The sequence below is a fragment of the Corvus brachyrhynchos genome, unplaced genomic scaffold (assembly GCF_000691975.1).
Source record: "Corvus brachyrhynchos isolate BGI_N302 unplaced genomic scaffold, ASM69197v1 scaffold14, whole genome shotgun sequence".
NCBI classification, from domain to species: domain Eukaryota; kingdom Metazoa; phylum Chordata; class Aves; order Passeriformes; family Corvidae; genus Corvus; species Corvus brachyrhynchos.
In genome coordinates, this window is record NW_008239110.1 from 4,850,284 (window position 1) to 4,870,170 (window position 19,887).

The 19,887-nt window shown below is 35.7% G+C and overlaps 1 long non-coding RNA gene across 1 annotated transcript; it reads left to right on the forward strand.

Moving 5' to 3' along the window:
* The first annotated feature begins 8,526 nt into the window (after nt 1-8,526).
* LOC108447987 lies at nt 8,527-19,228 on the forward strand. The gene is made up of 3 exons (XR_001863731.1): nt 8,527-8,807; nt 18,706-18,781; nt 19,062-19,228. It is a non-coding gene; the product is annotated as an uncharacterized LOC108447987 (long non-coding RNA).
* Nucleotides 19,229-19,887: the final 659 nt, after the last annotated feature.

The window sequence follows — 19,887 nt, forward strand, 5'->3', positions numbered from 1 at the left end:
GAGATGAGTTGGAAGGAGATTTTTATGATTAGGACAAAGGTATGTGACTACAAAGACATATTTTTCACCAAGTAAATAAGTCTCAAGAAGAGCATAAGTAAATAGAAAACATATTTTTACCAAAAAGAGCTATCGCAGGCAAACAAGAAATGTCGATGTAGCAAGAAGAAGAGAGGTCTGAGAATTTTCCATTGTAAGCTTAAATTGCAACATACTTACTCTTGTGATTGGATAATAATGACTATAATATGGTAATGGTAGTAGCTATGATAGGCTATGGCAAATGTAAAGGTATTGTGTATGGTGCTTATTGGTTGTTATGTATTAAGATACTCAGCAAAGAAAAGTATATAATGCTTTGTAACTTGAACAGAAAGTGGCTTCAGTATGCCTACGGCTGGAGCTGGCAGCTGTAGGGCTGGCTCTGGATACCCACTCCCTGAAATGCTGTAACTTCGCCTATGCAATAAACAGCTTTCAAGAGAGCCGCCTGAAGTCCAGACATCCTTCATGAACATTTCTCCTATAAATAAGCAAATACAAAGTTCAAAAAACACCAAACTAACAAGTTAAAATTAGAAGAATTATGAAGCATAATTATTCAGTTTTGCATAAGTTTTATGCCAGTGTTACCATTACACATACCAAAGTGAACCAGGTCTAGTGCATGTCAACTATGAAAAAAACAGCTAAGGCAACCAACTTCTAAAATTAAACATTGTTTAATGCAGTCTATTTATTTTAATCAGAAATAAACCCCTATTTTTTTCAGTTGTCAATTCTCCTGGTTCTTATGTACCATTTGGCAGTCAATTTCTTACAAAGCGACTGAATATATCTCTCTAACTCATTACATGGACATCCACCAGCTATCATTATATTTTAGTTAGTACTTTCTAGTGAATCTCACATTTTTTATATAAAGGTTCATTGGAGGAGAAAATGGTATCTCACTTCCTCTCTAGGAAAGACTCCAGTTTGTCACAGGTACATGCATCTTGTCAGCAAAAGAAGCAGGTTCAACTCCTCAATATTGAGAGTAGAGAATTGAACCCAACCATTTTACCTGTCATGTGACTATTATTCATTTGGCATAGGGATAAAAGCACTCTGACATCTTATGTTTTTATAAAGGACATGCTTTATTTTCATAGTGTTAGGAATCCACTTTTTTAATGCTGTAAATTAGGGCAAAGCTTGCTTTCCTGATGACAGATATGAGTATGAAAAACAAAAGTTTAGTATTTGGCAAGATAGCACCAAATTACCACCTTCTGCAAGAAGGAAAGAGAGACATGCAAGTGGAAGCAACTGAACAGATGGTATCAAAGTTGAAAGGGAACGAGTAATTTCACCTAACTTTACATTGTAAATGTCTGTACCTGAGGTAGCCTTTTTAGGCTCACTTTATATTCATTGAAAAAGCCAGTTTAATCTGATATTTAAGAGTCACTCATATTGGGGTAGCTCCATTCGGAAGGGATAGTCCTGCAAATACTAGGAAAGGAGCTTTGGGGCACTAGCTCAAACACAGGTGTCTGCCAACAGCTAGGTGGATACCATCACAATTGTGTTATTCCTGTAGCTTTTTCAAACCCAGAACACAAAGCTCACAACACTTCTGGAATGCTATGGTGCTGCATGGGCAGTGGCCAGGAAAAAAAACCAAACAACAACTATATCTCAGATGAGACCGTTTCTCCAATGAGAACCACTATTGTTATTAGTCATCACTCCTCTAATTTTTTTTCAAGCAAGTACAACATCTCCTGGTGTTTTAGTTGATAATGTTTTTAAGAATCTGCCCCTGGAGTTTCATAGGTCCTTTAGTTTCTTATTGAAAGTCAGAATGACAGCATTCATTTGTTTAATTTGAAATTTTCTTGGTTTAAAATATATTCCAAATAAAATAATCTTAAAGGAATAAGTTCTATTCTAAAGGGTACACTGTGGTACTCTTAGTTTCTGAATTTTGTTTTGCAATTAATTCTTTCTCTCCTTAGGAAAAAGAAAAGAGTCAGTACTATAATGCCAAGCTAACTGATCACTGCAATTGACAGTGATGTTGCTTCTAATTATCTTCCCTTTAATTTGCTAAGTGGGATGGTATTGGTTTTTTTTTAAATTTTAGTGCACCCTTCTTCCTTCCTTTTTCTGCACTGCCATTTGTTCAGCTACATTTGGGAGGAAAAGAACTTTGTTAAAATCCTGACAAACAAATAAGAACACTATGAGGGACACTTCTCTAAAGAATTATCCTTCCCTCACTGTGCAAGGCACTCCAAACAATGGTGAACTTTATGTGTCTCTATCTTTCCAGGCTCATATGTAACTTTACTTCACAAGGATTTTAATCCAAGAGATTTGTGCATATTTCTTGCAGTGCACATGCAGAATAAAATTTTGGTCCTTACCTTTACAGAATGAAGCCAATGGCAGAACTCCAGTAGTTCATGACAGTAATTTGGATATTTGTAATCTACCCTTCAGCTTTGCCCTTTCTGAGGGCAAAGAGTGGAACTTAATTTATATACAATTTTTTTTCCTTTTAAAAGCAGACGCCACCTATTCTGTTTCATATAACCAAGGGAATTGCCTCAGCCCTAACAAAAGGTTCCATGCAGAATTGCTCTCACTATTACAGCAACCGTTTGTGTGGCAGGGAACAACACAGCCCAAAGAACAGCATCTTCCTGAAGGATATATGAAAGGGATTCTTCCAGGAAATAGAAACACCAATTACCAAGAAAGTAGCCATGTCATTTAGACACTGGTTTGGCACAGCTTGTGCTCAGCAGCACAGTGATTAGTGTGTAACACAACCATATAGGGGAGTAAGCGTGTTTTTCACACTCTATCACTTGCACACACTCAAGAGCACATTGAACATGACCACTCAAAATATTAGCCGCTTTGAAATTCCCCTGCACATTTTGGAATGAAATGTTTCTGTCATTACAGTATTTGAGATAGAGTGGTTGATTTTCCCCCTTCATTTAATTAGTTTTTTTCTTCTGTATTCTTAGCACAGTGACTTCTTCATCAAGGTTTACTGCCTCCATGTTTATAGGCTCTCTAAAATAAGGGTTTTTCTTCATCATCATTGGACAGTTTTAAGTGTAAAACATTATGAAGTTAATCATTAAGTTCTGAATCTCTTGATGTGTTTACTTTTTAATATCACTGCTCATGCTTAGGATGTTCTTAATAGTTAAAATAACAAGTCACTTCAGGTCTGGAATTGAAGATGAAACATACTTTTCAAAATCTTAAATAAAGGTTTCTCTTGGACTGAAGACTATATTAAGAGATGAATCTTAAATATTTGTAATTTTGGAGTAGATTTTTTTGAACAAAAACTAACAACTTGCTTAACAAACTAGAAATATAAGGGAAATTTATATCCAGAGAACACCTACCATATTTCTTCATATGACTGACTACATTTTCTTTGTACAGGACTCTGATCAGAGCCTAAATGTGCCATAGTTAAAAAGAAAAAAACTGTCCATTATGTTTTGGACTGCAAGTGCCATCTCAAAATAGGCTCAAAAAGTACAAATTTTTTAAATATTTCTCTACAGTCCCTGACTTTAAGGGATCCAGTGCCTCACTATACTGTGAAAATTTTTTACAGTAATACATATTACTTCAACTGTTTCATTTTCTTCTTTCAAAGGGAACACAGCGATAAGGCACTGACAAAAAACTTTTTTGAGGCATTCTGATCTCTTTCATTTCAGCCTGAGACTTCTTAAGCAGTTCTTCATGAGAAGAAAAGCTACTCAGTAATTGGTTTGTAACCTTAATTTAAGCTCCTTAATTTAAGTCCAGAAAACTCATGTTAAAATAAAAATTGTTGTGTGAAGTTCTGTATTTAATATGTCAGAAGGAACCAGGATACTGAGATTCAAATACTTAACTACAATAGGTAAAGCTGCTGAAGCACATAGTCCCTCTTTACTCTGGCAATGGCACAAGCTGAACGTGCCAGAAACATATTTAAAAATAGGTGATTATCTTATTTTCTTTTTTAATAAATACTGACTGTTTAGACACTGGAGTTTTAGTTTAGTGTTCACATTGGATATTTTAAAGAATACCTGTGAGAAGAAAGGCAGGTTATGCTATTTGGTACAAGTACCCTCATTTCTAATAACTACACTGTTCAAAGCAAAGGACAAGGACACTGTGGCTGATATTCTGTGTATTGGCAAAGATTTTTAAGAGCAAGTAAAGTCTCTGCTGATGACAGATAGCACCTTTTCTGACTATGACAGATAGCCATTCAGTGAGCTTTCTATGTATCCACTGCACAAATTCTATTTCGTCAGCCAGATAAGGAAAACCGATAGCAGATAGAAATCTGTGTCAACACAAAGTAAATTAAAAACAGACGTCTTCCATCTGATAGTACCTTTTTATATAATGTAATTTCTTTAGCAAATGTTCTGTGTTTTACTCCAAAAGATTATAGAAAAAGTGTGGCTGATGGTTTATAGGGGAAATAGGCAAAGCTGCACAGAAGGGCATAACATCAGTAGTAACAAAAAGTAGTTGTTTAGTATGTATTATAAACCCCTATTTTTTGTCACTTTATAAAAGCCATACTTTCCCTCTTGCTCTAGGGAAAAAAAAAGATATTACAGAGACAAAATATATTCAGATTTATGAGGACTGATATTCCTATTTCCTGTTAGGTACTATGAACAAATGTTTGCATACTTCATGCTCTTCAAACTTTCTTCCATGCTTGTTTTAGATGTTATTTGTTTCACTCCATGTATTTTAGTATTCAAGGAACTTAGCGGAGCAAAATGGAAAGTTTTAAAATGGGAGTAGAACATTCCATGTAAAAATCCTATTAACAATAGTGGGAGGTCTTTATCTAATTCTCCATTGTTTGTATTGAAAATTCATTCAAAATTTCAAACAATGGAGCTTTAATAGATTACTGATTCATTTCAAAAGATTTTCAGAAACATCTGGTATTTCACACACACAAAAAAAAAGTGGCAATTGGGCTATTGAATATGTCAAAGGAGACAGAAGCATACTGATTTGTCACAAAGAGTAGTCCCCATCACTGTTTATCACCAATTGCTTTAGAAAGACGTTTAAAGAAAGCAATACATGTAATACACATTCGATGTGTAAAATCAAGCATTCTATGGTAATCAACATTGTCTTTAACCTTGAATCAACTGACAATATATGATTATAAATACATGTTCTCTCTGGAAATAAAAGAGGCAACATAAGCAAAGAGCACAAAAGAATACATTAAAATTACTTTTATAAATAGATTCCATTATAATAATTTGATGTTCAACATCTTGTTCAGCCATCATTTGTATGCTACTATTTTTTACCAAATAAAACCATTCACAAATAGCCATGCTGCACACTTGCAGAAGTCAGAACCTATGATTTATAAAAAAAGTATTAATGAAAAGAGGATAAGTCAACAGTGCAACTCACTGAATTATGCTGTTAATTTTTTGCACTGCTGACAGTATTACAGACCATTAGCATGTCATCTCTTTATTGTACATTTAGTGGTTTTGCAAAATTTGAAATTGATAATTCTGAAAAGGTCTTTCTTTAACCTAGAGCTAAGATTGATCCACAATACTCTGTTCATATGATTTCCAGGTTTTCCATATAGGTCTAGCTGTGACATGATATTTCCATTCAACTCTTGATCCAAAAAATGGGCTTGAAGCTTAAAATATAAAAGAATCTTTAACTTGTCAATGCAGGACAGCAATCGATGACATTTTTAAGTATAATTAAGTAATTGACTCCTACTGGATTTACTAGACTTAGATGAATTACAGTAGTTTCCTGCACTACTAATGAAATTTTGCAAGCCAGGTTTCTGATCCACAGTCTAAGGAATTCAGAGAGAACCTCTGTGCAAAGCAGAGGTAAAATGGTTCACAGCCAAAGTTGTCAAAGTACCTTTATAGAAATGTGGAATTGAACGAAAGGGCACTGTAGGTATTCAATCCACTAAATGACTGACAAAAAAACCCCCACAGAATATAATAAAAAAGCAGACCAATGCCAGTAAAGCTTCTACAGAAAAGTTATCATACATGATTCATTTATTTGGTGGGGTTTACAATAGTAATTTCTTAGGAGAAAACAAAGATCTAATCTTAAAAACAAACAGTAAAAAATATAAACTACTAAGATACGAAGAGGCATAAACTATTTGCAAAGTTTCAAAGTCAAGGAATAAAACGAGTGAAAAACAGAGGTCACATTTTGATTATTTATGAAAATATGCAACAAAACATCCAGTCTGGTTTGTTGTTTTTTTTTTTTTTTTAATTTAGAACAAGATGTAGAAATACAGGACAAAATCCAAAAATAAAATTACATGCATGGGAATTTGGAGAGATAGGAGCATTCAGAGAAAATTTTCCAACACCTTCAATTTTTTCACACCTTCAACACCTGTCACATCTTAGAAATTCAAAAGATTTCGTGTGTCTCATTGTTATACTAAAAATTATCCATATAAAAATCTTTTAAAATTATATAAAAACTGTAACCATTACACAAATTTTATTTTATTTGAACTTGGACCGCTGAGATCAATAATGTGTACTCATCTTTCCATGGGATAAGTGTCAATAACTCTCAATAGAATAAAAAGTGTTTATTACAAATGCTTATAGTAAGGATATTTCAAATTTATTTGCCTAGATTCTGAAAGTTTCCTGATAGTGGAAGTGATACAAATGAGATAGAGAATCTGCCTGCACAGAATTTTCCTGTACAGAAGGATTCAGCTTTGATAAATAACCCTGTATGAACACAAATAGTTAGTTTGAATTGAAACACAGAATTTAAAAAACATATCTGTTTTGGTGACATAGTGACAATGCCATTTTTCCCTGGACTCTAAAGTGGTTTCTCACTGGTGCAATTTTAAACCCTAAATTCCATTAAATTGTTCATGCACTGAAGAAACCAGATAAAGTGATTAAGTGTTTTATAAACCAAAATTTTCTTGTTTGTTTTCTTTGGAAATTGCTGGATATAAAAATCTCTGTGGGCACTGTCCATTATTGGCATATAAAAGAACACTACTGTAATTTCCTTCTATACTGCAAAGTATTGCTGGCTGATGAAAATGGGTTTTCACAAAAGTTTTCATTTTCCCTCCTTGTTGACCAGATGTTCATCCCCTTCACATTGTTAGCAACTGTGATAATGTCACTCTTACTTAAAAGCAAGAAAATTTACAGAAATTTAACTAGATATATTTACCTAGAATTTACCCCAAAGTCCTTTTCACATTTTTAAGCAATCTTTCAGGATTTAAATGAAATTTTAGATAGAGATTCAGAATTTTTTTTTTGCATAGCTTATAGGTTATTTTATGGTTTTGGTACAATAAACCATCTTATGTTTTTTCTAACTCATATACATTTATTCCCTATAATTATGTTTCTCCCATTTCTGGTTTTCATTCTGTCTTAATATTCACAGCATTACAAGGACTATGAGTTATAAGACAACAGAAGGAAAATTTAGGAAGGCATATATCAATAAAAATAGTCTGCTGAAAAACCTGTAAGAATTGAGAGAACTTGGTTGCTGTAGTGTGTCATGTTGTTTCTGACTTTGCTTTGCAATCTAGCTAGCTGTGCCACAGTTTTACAAAAGACATATAGTCCAATTCCAGCACTATAAATCTGCAGCTTGACTATTTTCTTCAGAATATTGCTGGTATTCCTTTAGAATCCCATGTGAATGGAGCATTTCAACCCTTGCAGACACTTCAGCTAGTTGATGATTAGCAATCCCTGTATCATCTTAATACCTGTTGCTGTAACATAAGTATAGCAGGACTTGTAAAGCAGACATTTTTGAACTTGGAATTTGGTGAAATTTTTTCCAAATACAGACTCATGTTTGAAACTTTTGTTACTAGTGTGTTCCTACATGCAACCTCTAATACTCCCCATTTTAAAAATCTCAAAATGTCAGCAGATTTCCCCCACTTCTGAGGGCTATAATTGACAGGATAGGATTAAGAGAAGGGTTTTGATCTATTCTGTTTAGCACTTCAATTGTTTTCCCTTTAGTTTTATACTGGGTTGGGTTTTGGGTTTTTCTATTGTTGTTGGTTGGTTGGTAGGTTTTTTCCCATAATCCAAAACATAATGAAATATTTAACTCTTTTTTAAAAGAAAAGAGAAGGGAGCTTACAACTTAATTGCTAAATAATGTAGACCAGAAAAGGACTGATCTTTTTCACTCTTCCCATTGTTCTTTCTGGAAAGCTTTGTTGCTCTATTGTTTTTTCTGTTTGTGATGTTTGGATGCATGCAGGAAGATGTAGCAGGGATGAGAAAAACAGAGGAAAAATGTTAACTTGATACTTTGCAGCCACAATTTGGGCCAAAGAGCAAGTACCTGCAATCAATACCTTTACTTCTACATTGTAGAAAATTTGCTACTTTAGGGTTCTTTACCCTTCTATATTAGGGATGGTACTGATTGCTACATACTACCAACAAAGAGATATTGATCAGGACATTCTGGAGACAAAGATAGAATTGCCTTGTGGTTACAATAACTCTTATTCTTAGCAGGAAAGAACAAAATGTACATGATACAGCAAAAAGCATTTCCAATGTGATTTTGTCATGTTAATTGACATTCATTCCTTGTCATTTCCAGGAATATTTATGTCTATTGGTTGGCTGAGGTTCCAGCTCACAATGTCACCATGAAGAGCTGAAGAAAGGCTTAGACATTTTCATCTCAGTACCACAGGAAACTTGGTATCTCCTCCTTATTTTTGTTCCTCAGGTGACCGAAGCATTAGGCAGCAGCATTGTGTGTCCAGGACTGTATCTTTTGGGAGACAAACTCTCAGCAATGTTAGAGCACTGGAATTTCCTACCTTGGTTTTTAGGCACTGACAATGAAGGCAGGGAACAGATGCAGTGTCCAAGGCAGCGTGGATTAGAAAGGCAAAAGAGCAAAGGAGACTGTGTATAGGGGGGGTAAATCGGATTAATATCTGTTACTGACTTTCATCTCCTTGATGAAATTGCCTCTCCTTCTGGTAAAAGCCCACCATAAGGACACATGGAGACTATAAATATATATCTATATATAACATTTTATTCTGCCTTAATGCTGAAGGAGTTTCCTAATGTGCACTGAAACTAGGATGTCTTCACTCCCTTTCTATAAATATTTTCACTCCAGTATTTCACTTAGTTATAAGGAGATACGTATATTTTTTGAATAATGAGAGATCCCCCACCCAATACCCTCATTGAAAGAGAGTAGGACCGAAAACACACAATGTTATGAAGAATTAGATGGTAATCACTTTTGCAGTTACTGGACAAATCTTTATTTTATCCATCCTTCTTTCCCTGCTGCTTCACAATGATTCCTTCATAACTGCAAATAAATAGAGTCCTCAGCACTGAAGGAGAGCTTTCCCCAACATTGGTCTTCAGAACATTACATGGCTAGTGAGTTGAACAAGAAAATATGGATGGCCCTGCAGGATGGAAGAGAAAGCAAGTACAGCTACAACAGACTGGAGTTACAACAGCTCACTAAAATGCTCCAAAATTTGTGCTGGTTTTACTTTTTAGAAAATGCTGGTATGCTGCTATGGTACCTTATTGGCCCCTGCAGTACACCTGGTAAATATAATAATAAACGTTTCACTGAACACTGACCTAAAACATTTTTAAAAAAATAACAAAACCCTTTATTTTTTGCAAATCTTTTCTGACTGCCGTGAATATTGCACGACACACAGATTAGGGGGAGGAAGGGAGAATAAAAAGAGGATGATGACCAAATGCCCAGAAAATTAAAGTTTATAGGGTGATTTCAATGCCCTTGGACACTCACTTAACATCTCTCTGACTTCCAGTCTCCAAAAAGAGTATGAAAGCAGTTAGAATTAGAAAGGGTATGAAAGCAGTTAGAATTAATTTCATGCCACAGTGAAAAAAAATCAAGTACTTTTATAATTCAGACAAAAAACCAACTGCTTGTTTTATATCTTTCTATACAAAACAAATCCAAATTAAACCAAACCAAACCAAATAACTGGGGTTTTTACCCAGAAATGTTCTTTTAATTTTCTCTGGTTTTCTACACACAGAAGTCTTTTGAGTCTTGATGCAAGAAGTATAGAAAAGAAAACATCATTAGACTGAGTGCACAGTTATATTTCTAAGGTGTCAGGCACACTCTTTTACTACTTTCACATTTGTTAAAAATTATGACCAATTAAATTTCTCACTGAAGTAAGAATAAAATTGATGCTTAAGAATTTAAGCATCATACACCTCATAGAAGCCACCACAACAGTGACCTGGTAAACACACTGACAAAAAGGGATATATCTTTAGCTGGAGTCCCAAGACATCTCTGATAAGCTCATCCAAAAACTCTGTGTGATGGGGAGTAGCTGGCAGAACAAAGAAACCTTGATGGATCCAGGATAAAGAAACTGTGATAATGAACTGATCTCCCAGGAAAACTGGAATCAGCAATCATTATTCCAGTAACTGACAATGTGCACCCTCTTACGTATCTACAGTAAAAAGTACAAAAAGTAAATTGCTGCCTACTCAAAGAGAGCTTCTCTGCACATTTTTCCAGTGCTTAACCTGCACAAGGTCTCCTAGACAGACCAGTCTTGATGGGGGTGCCTGCCTGACTCCGCACTCCATGACACCAGGACATGGATAACCACTAAAGTGACAATTTTTTCTTCAATGATTGGAACAACTTGGTGATTGCTGTAGCAGTAACAGCTTGTATGATACATTTATGGGGCACACACACAGGCAAATGTTCATAAGCATGTATTTGCTCCCATAGCTGGAACTCAGTAACTGCTTTACTCTAGTAATATATATGCATACATACATATATAAATTTAACTGCTCTCCTAGTAGAAATTTTGCAGAGACTTGTGTGTATGTATATACTAAGCATTTGGTTTTAATAACAATAGCTTTGTAGTAACTTGTAATGAAGACATTCTCAGAAACATCTGTGATATTGTGTATTGTGGAATCCTGTGAATCCCAGTCTCCATCTTCGTATACCTGCCAGTCAGGGAACCCTCATAGGTCATGATAGTGACCACTACAACACCATAGCAAAATTGAATGTTAAATTACTACAACATCTAAGACAGAAGAGCCTCCCAGAATAATGGAAGAATGCTTAACATGTTTGATAAGGTGAATTTCTACACATTTGATAAGGTCATTCACTGCTGTGCCCTTCTAGATAGGGATTTTTTGTTGTTATGTACCATTTTACATTTCATCAGACTAATGCGTATGAAGGATCAAATAAACCAGATATTTCATAGAATTACAGAATAGAAGAGAATCATAGAATCATCAAGGTTAGAAAAGACCTGCAAGATCATTGAATCCAACCTTTGACCAAACACCACCTTGTCAACTAAACCATAGCGCTAAATTCCATGTCCATAGCACTAAGTGCCATGTCCAGTCATTTCTTGAACAATTCCAGGGACAGTGGATCCACCACCTCCCTAGGCAGTCCATTCCAATGCTTAACCATCCTTTCAATGAAGAAATTCTTCCTGATTACTAACCCGAATCTCCCCTGGCAGAGCTTGAGGCCTTCTCCTCTTGTCCTGTTGTAAGCTGACTGAGCAAAGAGACTGATGTTCACTTGGCCACAACCTCCTTTCAGAGAGCTGTAGAGAGCAACAAAGCCTTCTCTTAGCCTCCTTTTCTCCAGGCTAAACCACCTTTATGCTTAAGATTCTGGCACAATGTTTAATATAATTATCTCGGATAAAATATTAGGGAAACAGTGCTTCCCAGGTTGTAAGGTGCTGCCACACAATGCTGAAGGAGGAGTTCAGTCACTCACCAGCGTGGAGTGAATGCCAGGATTTACCACAGAGGTAGGACCTGGGTCCCTAGAGATAAAATAACAGATAATTATAAATGCCCAAAATGTATCTCAATGGGCATTTAATGATTTCAAAAAACAGAACCTTCATTCTGGTATGGAAAGAATCTCACTTATCTTAGAATTGGTAGTTCTTCAGAATAAATTGCAAAAGTGATAAGGGGAGGAATAGCTTTCATAGATCTCCACAAAGTATGAAATATATTGTGTTACAGTAAACATCCCAAACATATTAACACCAATAAATAAAGACAACAGTACAGATGAGACCATTGATTTATTCATAAATTCTGATCTGTTTTCACTTTTTTTATGACCCCACTTAATCACTGCATGTTTTTAAGGTTGTCATAACAATCTCTAATTTTTTTTTTATTATTAAATGATGCTTTACAGGACAGTTCTATAATCTTGTCAAAAGACATTTCACTGTATGTTTTTTATAAATGAGACTTATTAGTCTCAATTGTGACTACCTCCTTGTAAGATAAATATTCTAAAAGTTGAATAAACATATTAAATAAAAATCCCCTATTTGAAATGTCCCTCCCTATTTCCAGTGATTAATGACCAGCTCTGCCATTCATATTGCATTCATAATGCAGCACATATTTGTCGCTTGCTTGGGTCCAGCCCACTCTGTATCTCCTCCTTTACTCTGCCCTACTCATCCCTCTAAAGGCAAATAGTGTAAAAAAACAAACTTATTCTTCCCAATTACTTTGCATACTGTCACATTACTGCATCATATTGTGCTGCACCCCTACAACTAGAATAGCCAACCTAGACTATAAGCAATAATAGAAATGTAAGTAAACTAGTTATTGAAAGGTATATATTATCCTGCATTTAAAACAAGTCTCTGGAAATGCTTATGATCTAACATGGACTTAAGGGTTACATAAAATTATTATTTGTGTTAATAATACCTACTGTGCAGTTATCAAGTTACTATTCATTTTGATAGTGTGAAAAATGAATAGATTAGGTCAGACGGTAATAACTTTTTTCTGTTTTTTAATTTACTTTCTGAATTTATCAAATATATTCTAAAATTTGTGCTATTTATTTTATTCTGTGAATCATACACTCAACTGTCTGTTGTCATGCCACATGATTCTTTGCTTTATTGCTTGCTCAGTGGCTGAACTAGCAGAAAGACATGTTTCAGAGCAGTAGCCCATGTCCACAACTGTGGCATGAAGCAGGAGACTGAATAGCAGCAGCAATCCAACTCCTTTCATATCTCAAAACTACTAGTTTCTCCTCTCATAAGAAATGTTGTGCCAGTACTTGACACCACATTACCCTGCCTTGTGTCAGCTAACTGCTAGGTGCATTGCTCCCAAAGTGGAACCCATGATCCTGGAACAGGGGTACTCAATACACCACATATGGAGAGAGTTGATCACTTCAGCGCTGGATTTGCAATAATGAGCCTGCTGAAAAAAGGGCTCTCTGAGCTGGCTAATAAAAAAAATGCAATGGAGAGAGTTTATCTTAAGCTTTTTCCTAATCCACAGTTAAAAGCGCTCAATTCAAGGCTGAGTGGAAGCAGCTGGTATATCCAATCAGGGTTTACAGTCAGAAACACTCCCAGAACTTGGAGAATAAGTTTTCTACAAGACAGCAAGGAGGAAACAGCCTGTCCTTTATGCTATAGCTAGGAAAAGAAGGGACTGAGATTGGAAGAGATTCCCTGTTGTCCTTCCCCTAGCAGTCATAACACTAGCCCAGAAGTTACCCCTAGTACACATTCACTTCTGTCTGTCCTTTGAGGGAACTGCAATTCCCTCAGGGACTAACCCACAGCTACTTCCACCATGGAAGCAAACATACTGCTAAGCCCCAGTTTATTGCAATCTAATATTTTTCAATACTGAACTAATTTTGCAATTCCTCTCTATTTCATCTGCTAAATCTTCTGATTCTCTGCTTCTTAAGCTCCTTTTCTCATTTATTCTACTCCACTTCTTACCATAAGCAATTTTCAACTTCTATCAGAGGCTGCATTCAACAATGTCCCATTCTTCCTGAATCTTGTTTTACCTTTAGCAATGGGAGTTGCTGTGGTGGCCCTGGATGAAGGTTGCCTTTCTCTGGATAATTAAGTACTCACAATGATCAGCATCAGATGAAAAAATTACCTTTGACATTGTGTTTTCTCTTCTTTTGTGAGTTCTCAGTTTTAAGAAGACAGGATCAGCCATAAAAAGAGCATCACCAGCAGTTCCTGAGTATCTTCATTAATTTTTTTTCCTCTTTGTCTCCCAAATGAACAGCTTTTACAACTTATAATATTGTATAAAAGTCACCATCCAAGGTTTTTCCCTCTGTTAAAGCATTCCGAAGCTAAAGAAAAAGCAATTGAGAAAGCAATATAAAGTCCTGCTGGTGAAATCCCTTCATTTTGAGCATACTGTATTTCTTGGTGCAGATGAGCCATCCACTAATAAGTTTTTCAAATTATCTAAACAAACTCTGAACTTCCTGCTGGTTCATTTCTCTGCATCCTTCTCTTTTCTCTTGTTGTCAGCGGCATGGTTCCTTCCATGCTGTTAGACCACCTGTTCAAAAGAATAATAATAACAATACCCCTTACTGTTAAAAATATAACATCTCTCCCAAGTTAACAAATTTCCCATTACACCACTTTAAAATTATCTTGGTGCAATTAACATATCCTGATTGATCCCATTGGAAGTATCCAGGCACTGTAATGTAACTAGTTAATCGCCACAGGAAGAGTCAGCCAAATCACCTGCTCACACTCATGATGGGGTCTAAATTGAATTCCACAGGAGCAAGCTCTGGCAGAAGTCACAGTTTATTTAATATCTGCCAGGAGTAAGCTGCGCTGTTACGGAAGTAGCACATTCCCTGTGCCACAGTCAGTGCAAACACAAAAGCTCAGTTTAGTGGGTATGCCACAATCCAGTATCAAGCCTCTTTCCTGCAGCTGGGCTCCCTACAGCAACAGTTACCTCCAACAGAGAGATGGTTCCAAAATTAAATTGCCTTCCCTCAAATACTGAATCTAATAGCTTCAATTTCTCTAATTGCTCTCACTCCCATGGCATCCCTTCCTGGCTCTGGTAACAAGTTGAGTGTGGATGTGCCTTGTCCATCCTTGGACATAGGGATAAGGTTATTGACATTACACCCCGCAAAATCTGCATAGTTTAGCAATGCCTTAAGGTTTTCTTAATGGGGGGAATTATGATTTTTTTTTTTTTTTTCTATTTTAGTGCAATTTTCCCCATAGGATAGCTTTGTATTTATGTCAGCCTTTTTACAGCAGGGAGAACAGTAATAATCTCCAGCTGTGAGGAGAAATCAGGTGCAGATTTTAGTTCAGTTATGTAAAATAAAATAAGCTATGAACTATGAGAGATTGCTGAGTCAAGATCTGGCCTATGACAAATGTGCAAGTGTGCAATATGATTGATACCTTGTTAGTATTGTATTTTTTTTGAAGACCCAAGCAACAAAACACAAAACAACTACACATAGATCCTATTGTGTTAGAGTCCACACACAAAAAAAGAAAGTAGCAATTATTCCCCAAAAGAATTGCAATATAACTACATGGAATAATATCAGTTCTTTCAAAGAAAAGAGGACTGAGCAATATATTGCATAGTCAAGATTTTTGCAGAAGGTTGTGACAGAAATACCAGGAGTCACAGAGGGAGGAAATGAAGGCAAAATGTCTCAAATTCAATCTGCAATCTTAATCAAGCTCATCCTTTCCTTCCTCTGAGGGTCCTGATTAGCTGCACAAAATGACTGATTCCAAGTTTCAGCTTATTTTGAATAAATTAATGATGTAGGTTGAGGCCACTTCTGTGAATTATGATGAACAAAAATGACACCCAAGGTCATAAACTCAACTTGTCAATCAGGCAAACAAAAATCAAACAAACGTGGGATTGTTTGGATATACCAACAACGTAGTCCCATGAAATGCTCATATCCCAAATATTCCTAGGACAATCAAGTGTCTTCATGAATAATTCACTTACTTTGCTGAAACAAGTTCCTCCAAACTTTATTTGGTATGCCCATGGTATAACTTCTAAAGGAGAGAAGCATTTCATTCATATATAGATTTCTGAATTCATGCTATAGCAACAGTTAGGCATGGTCAGAAATGACCCATGTTCATCTAATTAAAAAGCTACCTTTAGCATGATTTAAACTTATCTTCAATGTTTACAAAACCAGCACCCTACCCTTTAGAAGAGATTTGAAGTATCTGTACCTTAAACAGCAAAACATCCAGAGAACAAAGACAGCTATATCAAAAGAAAATGCTCAACATAGTCAGTTCTGTTATCTAAAGGTCAGTATTGAAAGTTATATATGTAAAACAAATCTTGATATTTTTTTCCTTTGGGCTTTATGGAAATATTAATTACAACATTAAGATTTGATAGTATTATTGTGGTGGTTTATGGGGCGGTGTTAAATTAAAAAGCAAGAGGTTGTTTTCCACTGTTGTTTTGTTTCATTTTTAAGTCAGAGACATGTTTTCAAGTTTGGTTAGGAACAAACTCCCATGTGTCATGGGTCTGAGGGGAGCATGGAACAAAAGGTCAAATTTCACTTGCTGCTGCAGGTTTTTGTGTGGAAACCATACACATAATTGGAGAAGGATGCAGCCGGAGAATGACTTGTACGGGCATGGAAAAGCCATAGGAACAAATACAATTTAAACACAGCTGGGAATAAAACACACCTAAGAATGTTATATTCTACCTTTTTGTTGATGCTGCTGTAGGGTTGGGGTTTTTTTATGGGGAGTATTTTTGGCTTTCTTTTAGATTTTAATGTTAATGATTGCCTGCATAGAGAAAACTTATTCAAGGTGGTGTGTTTTCCCTGAACTCTCTTAGTTCCATCCTCTTGACAGATGTTCAGCACCTATTGTTATTCACTACTATCCAAAGTATATTTACTATCTTTTTTATGAACTACTTTCCCAGAACCACATACTTACTTCAAATTTCCTATTTTCTGGGTTACATCTTCTAGATCTGTGCAGAATTTCACTTCAGAGAACTAAGAAAGCCCTTCCATATTAATGTTATCATCCTGAGCCGTGGTTCTGAAATTTTTCAGTTTGTTACCTATACCTCTTCCGCATTGTAATGAGGATAACTGGAAGCTGCTTATTTTTTAATGAAAACTTAGATTCTTGAGACTCAAGAACACTTTTACTGCATCTTCTGAAAGACATTAATATCCTCTCTATTAATCAGTGAGTAATTGTTCTCAAAGTTTTCTACCAGAGGACTCTCAAGTGCATGATATGATAACAGCATAATCTTAGCTTAGAATTCTCTCTGCTAGTATTGGCTCAGATTCTATTTGTGCTTTTAAAGGATGCTCTGCATTGAACAATCAGTTTCAGTGATTTATTTTCCTCCCTTACAGAATAACCTCTTCTGCTAATCAGTGTGTTGAAAGATTCTTGTATTTCAGATTATTTTGGAAAACATAAGCAGTAGTTTTATGTGATTGACTCTTTCTTGTTGTTGGGAGTCACACAGAAAATTTGCTCTTACAGTCAAGGAGTGTGTTTGTTTAGATCTAGATCACCAAATGATTAATCACTGAAATGAGCATCAAAATCAACACTTCATAAATATGCTAACAAAAATATAGACATTAATCTACTCAGTGATACACAAGCAAAACTAGTAGGACTTGAATTTCAGGCTCGTCAATAAAAAAAATCTAATCCTTTAGAAAGAAGTAGAAAACACAATAAGAAATGAGAGCTTGGTTAATACAGAGGAGGGAAGAGGGAAGATTAAACTCTGCTTTGTATAGCACATGACCCATGTGACAAAGAATAGATTACAGCACTGTGCATATGGATTTCCATGTGTGTATATATATATATATATATATATATATATGTGGGTGCGGGTGTGGGAGTATGTGTATGTATATATATGTATATATATGTATATTTAGACGTATATTAGCTAGAGTAAACTGACAATGCAATTAAGCCATAAAGATATTATCATAAAAAAAATTCCATTAATATGTCAACAATAATTTTACTAGTTTTCTTCTCACTTTAAAACTGATAGAGAGATGTTCTCTTGCTTCCTTCCCAAGGTATTATTTTCTGTCATCTGATATTTGCTTCTGCCAAAGCCAACTATATATTCTTGCTTTAGATGAAGTTGAAAGCTGAGAGCCCTTGAGTCTCCAACAAGGCTTTTTCATATACATATGGAGCGAAAATTTGTCTGGGTTTTTAAAAGGACTGATGTATACAGAAATGAAGCTTGAGATCTGAATTTTATGTTGAGTGCTAACAATATATAAGGGAAGAGAGCTTTTATTAAAGTTGCAGAATAAATAATTTCTACCAAATCTCCAATAGTCAATGAAATAAGCTCTTCTTGGTTCTGTTTGGTTGTAAGACTTGGCTGACTGTTGGTCATTTCAGTGGAAGCATGACAAGAACACCTGAAAATACCTGCAGCTAATCTCTGCAGTAGCTAGATTTGTGCCATTTCAGACTTGCTAAACCTAAACTCACTCTTTGAACTGAATCTGGAAATTACCTGTAAATGACAACAACCTACAGACTACAAAGGCAATGAGCTCCCAAGGGAGAAAGCTGTAGACAGGCGGGCTGCAGCAGTAAGCAAAATGATTAGCAGATGAACTTCTGACAGATTCTAGCTGTAACTGGGGCACTTCCAATTACAGCTTCTTCAGCTTGATCTTCCCTTCAAAGAAGCAGAATCAATAAAAAATGGAAGAGCTCTTCCACCACAGAAGAATGGTAAGCTGAATACTAATATTTTCCATTCTTTTTCCTGTCCTAATTTTTCTTTTAGGTGCTATGCAAAATGTCCAAAAACCAAAAGTGAAGTGACTGGCTGTTGTTTACTATGTTTCTTCACTGTGATGCTTTGGTAGAGTAGTGTAAATGTTTCACTGTAGAACAGAAACATTTGAAGCCAAATGTAGGATACAGCTGATTAAATAATTATATAACTGATCAATATTAACTATTTATTATTTTTACCAAATTATTTTATTTTATTTTATTTTATTGACAGTTTAAATCACATAAAAATATCATAATAATTCACTGGGATTGTGACCCTCAGAGTAAATGTATTGCTGACCTCCTCTGGATATTGCACTTTACAGATAAGTGATGCTGTGTGCTTCACAGAATCACAGAAACATTTAAGTTGAAAAAGACCTTTAGGGTCATTAAGTCCAGCCTTTCACTGATCACCACCTTAGGAACTGGTCCATAGCACTAAGTGCCATGTCCAGTCATTTCTTGAACACCTCCAGGGATGGTGACTATACCACGTCCCTGGGTAGACCATTCCAGTGCTTAACAACCCTTTCCATGAAGAAATTCTTCCTCCTTACCAAACTAGAGCAGCTTGAGACCATTTCCTCTTGTCCTGACGCTGGTTGCCTTGGAGAGGAGACCAACCCCAATTGCCTACACTCTTCTTTCAGGGAATTGTAGAGAGCAATAATGTCACCCCTGAGCCTCCTTTTCTCCAGGCTAAATAACCCCAGGTCTCTCAGCCACTCCTCATAGGACTTGCTCTCCAGACCCTTTACAAGCTTTGTTGCCCTTCACACAAAGAGGGATTTATCTGATTTAGTGCAGATGCTAGGACTAGTCAGCCCCTTTTCCATCCGTGGAGAAAATGGGCATTCCCAGAGCACAATTCTTCTCATCCTCAAGGTGACATTTAAAACAGCTCAATTGATTTATGCCTTTAAATTCTTTGTTTTTCCTGACTGAAATAAAAGCCATTTAGGAAAATAACTCAATGTAGATATATTTGCTGTAGACATCTGGACTTCAGTAAAATAAATTAATCTTCACAGCCAGGTCTGACATGTAAAATTTTT